At 39.8% G+C, this 3,426-nt stretch overlaps 1 pseudogene; it reads left to right on the plus strand.

Annotated features, from left to right (window-relative positions):
• The first annotated feature begins 1,437 nt into the window (after positions 1-1,437).
• On the plus strand, positions 1,438-2,962 carry LOC137836124 (proliferating cell nuclear antigen-like; annotated as a pseudogene).
• Positions 2,963-3,426: the final 464 nt, after the last annotated feature.

A 3,426-nucleotide genomic window follows, 5' to 3' on the forward strand; every position in this document is an offset into this window, starting at 1 on the left:
TTGTTTTGTCCAACGACATGGATTGTTGGATTGTTGGTGAAATCACGTTGATGATTTGCGTTAGCACTTTCGTTCATAAATTGTTGTGTTTTTTGTGGTTATGTTGAAATGCGATTAAGTATAGCAGTTTGAACATTGCCAAACGATTCTAGAATTAAGTTGGTGGTGGTGGTTGTGTTTGTGTTGCAACATTGTACAAAGGCAACAAGGTCACTGATAGATATCAATATCAAGTTTGTCCCATGTATCTATTTTCGTCACCTTTCATTTTGTAATACAAGCAACAAGCATGTTAAAAGTAATATTTATTAGAAATCAACAATTAAAACAAAAAATCATTTGAAGTGTGATTTTATTTACCAAGAACTCAAATAATGGACTGGCTACGGCATACAGGTTGGACAAAATCATCACCTGCTTACTCCTTGTTGTGGAAAATGAGTTCAAGAAGAATGAGATTTCACATTGTCCTCACTGTTTTCTTTCCTTCAGATTTGGCTTATTTAAATACACATAATAAAATCAATAACTTAACACAATTGCCCTTTTGCAAATGCTTTAATTTGTAAATGCTTTAAGTGAACATGACATTGTCATAGTTGTCCGGAACTTCTAACGCACAAATGCATTAAATTTGAGTGACATGCGATTTTCTCTTTGTGATTCCATTTCAACCTTCACCAACTTCCAGAACCTAGGGATGGCAAAGCGGGGCGGGCCGGCCTGCGGCCTGCTGGTAAAACACGTCGGGCGGGCTGACCTTTTCAACCCGCTATCCCGCATTAGCCCGCGCGGGCAAGCAGCGGGGCGGGGCGAGCTGACCCGCAAGAAAAAAAATTGGCAATTAGCAGCAGTAGAGCAGGGCAACGTAATTAAGTTTTCACAAAATTTCAAAGAAAGAAACACAACATAATCGTGCTCACATCTCACAGGGGCTTAACTGCTGCTCCCAAACGGTCCACACACAAACGCTCTCGACAACGCCGCTGCCGTTCACTCCGCCAGCACTGCCAGTCGCGCCGCCACGATTAAGCTTGCTCCCGCCGCAGCTGCTTGCTCCCGCCGCTATGACTCTGCTTGCTCACGTCACTGCTGCTCGCTCGCGCAGCCTCCGCTTGGAAGTGGAAGAATATTGATATTTGATATTTATCTTAATGTTTAATGTTTTGATGTTTGACTATGTTTGAAAAGAAAGAAAAAAAGATTTAGGTTTGATAGTAACAAATATATAGGTTTAATTTGACAATTTTTTAAGAACAAAATGTAAACAAAAAAATATTTAATTTAAAAAAAAAAGAAAAAAAGTACGCGGGCTAGCCACGACACGCAAACTCGCGGGCCACCCCTACCAGAACCTTTACCTCTTTCTTCTTTTCAGTTTCGCTCAACCATTTGTAAATCAAACGCTAATCCTCTCTTTCATATCCATCGATCAAAATGTTAGAACTCCGTCTAGTTTAAGGTTATCTTATGAAAAAGGTTGTGGAATGCATGAAGGAGCTCCGTCAACCAAGCAAACTTCGACTGCTCCTCCACCGGGATTTCTGTCAAGACTAGGGATTCCACATACTTGGTGATCGTCATCCTTCTCCTCGGGTTGGATGGTTTCGAGCACTACCGTTGCGACCACAACATATCCATTGGCATAAACCTAAAAAATATGGCTAAGATGCTGAAATATGTCGGCAATGATGACATCATGACCACCAAAGTTGATGGCGGTGGCGACACTGTCAACTTCATGTTCGAAAGCCCTGGTAAGATTTATGATTTTGAGATAAAACTGCTGGTTATTGAATGCCAACAGTATTGGATGTCTGAGGAGGCAGAGTATGACGCCACTGTTAAGGTGGCGTCTTCCGAGTTAGCTATGGTTTACAGGGATCTCAGTAGCATTGGTGGCATTGGTACAGGTATGATGAGAATGATGCATGATTTTTTTCGTATAGGGGTAACGACTGATCTACCTTATGGTTGGGAAGGTAGCATAGATTATTATGGGAGAAGTTACATTTTTTTTTATGCTCGCTCGCGCCGCTGCTGCTCTGCTTGCTCACGCCGCTGTTGCTCGCTCGCGCCACCTCCGCTTTGGAAGTGGAAGAATAGTGATATTTGATATTTATCTTAATGTTTAATATTTTGATGTTTGACTATGTTCGAAAAGGAAGAAAAAAATATTTAGGTTTGATAGTAACAAATATATAGGTTTAATTTGATAATTTTTTAAGAACAAAATGTAAAAAAAATAATATTTAATTTAAAAAAAAAAGTACGCGAAAAAGTACGCAATCCAGCTCTTATGTGGGGCGGGTCGAGAATTCTAGCCCTTAATAACATTGCGAAGCGGGCCAATCTGGCCCGCATTTTTGCAGGCCAAGCGTTGGTGCGGGGCGGGCTAGCCACGACACGCAAACTCGCGGGCCACCCCTACCAGAACCTTTACCTCTTTCTTCTTTTCAGTTTCGCTCAACCATTTGTAAACCAAACGCTAATCCTCTCTTTCATATCCATCGATCAAAATGTTAAAACTCTGTCTCATTTAAGGTTCTCTTATGAAAAAGGTTGTGGAATGCATGAAGGAGCTCGTCAACCACGCCACGCAAACTTCGACTGCTCCTCCACCGGGACTTTTGTCCAGACTAGGATTTCCACAAAATTGGTGATCGTCGTCCTTCTCCTCCGGTCGGATGGTTTCGAGCACTACCGTTGCGACTACAACATATCCATTGGCATAAACCTAAAAAACATGGCTAATATGTGGAAATATGTCGGCAATTATGACATCATGACCACCAAAGTTGATGGCGGCGGCGACACCGTGACTTCATGTTCGAAAGCCCTGGTAAGATTTATGATTGAGATAAAACTGATGGATATTGATAGCCAACAATATTGGATGTCTGAGGAGGCAGAGTATGCTTTAAGTAAACATGACATTGTCATAGTTGTCCGAAACTTCTAATGCACAAATGCATTAAATTTGAGTGACATGTGCTTTTCTCCTTGTGACCCATTTCAATTTCTTTTGCACCACTTAATGGTTAACCGAGACTCTTGAGTCTTAGCTCTTAATGATTTTAATTCCACATAACCACTTGTCTTAGATTTTAGCAAGAAAAATCACTACACAATCCACACTTTCATTGTGGATGTCAGGTTGTTGTTGCATAGTGCACATTTTCATCCATTAAAAAATCACTTATGCTTTATTTGACCAATGAATGCATCTACTATGCATGCAAGAAGGGTGAGTGAGACGACGATATTAAAGAGTGCGACATGGATAAAAAAAGTATCTTTCAATTTATTTATTTTTTTATGAAAAATGACATCTTGATTGTATAATTCAATTTTTTTTAATTTAAAGATAATTTTTAAATTGTATAATAAAAAAAATATTTTGTAACTAGTGAAAAATTTCGTATT

This window comes from Phaseolus vulgaris, chromosome 5 (assembly GCF_000499845.2).
Source record: "Phaseolus vulgaris cultivar G19833 chromosome 5, P. vulgaris v2.0, whole genome shotgun sequence".
In the NCBI taxonomy this organism is placed as follows: Eukaryota; Viridiplantae; Streptophyta; class Magnoliopsida; order Fabales; family Fabaceae; genus Phaseolus; species Phaseolus vulgaris.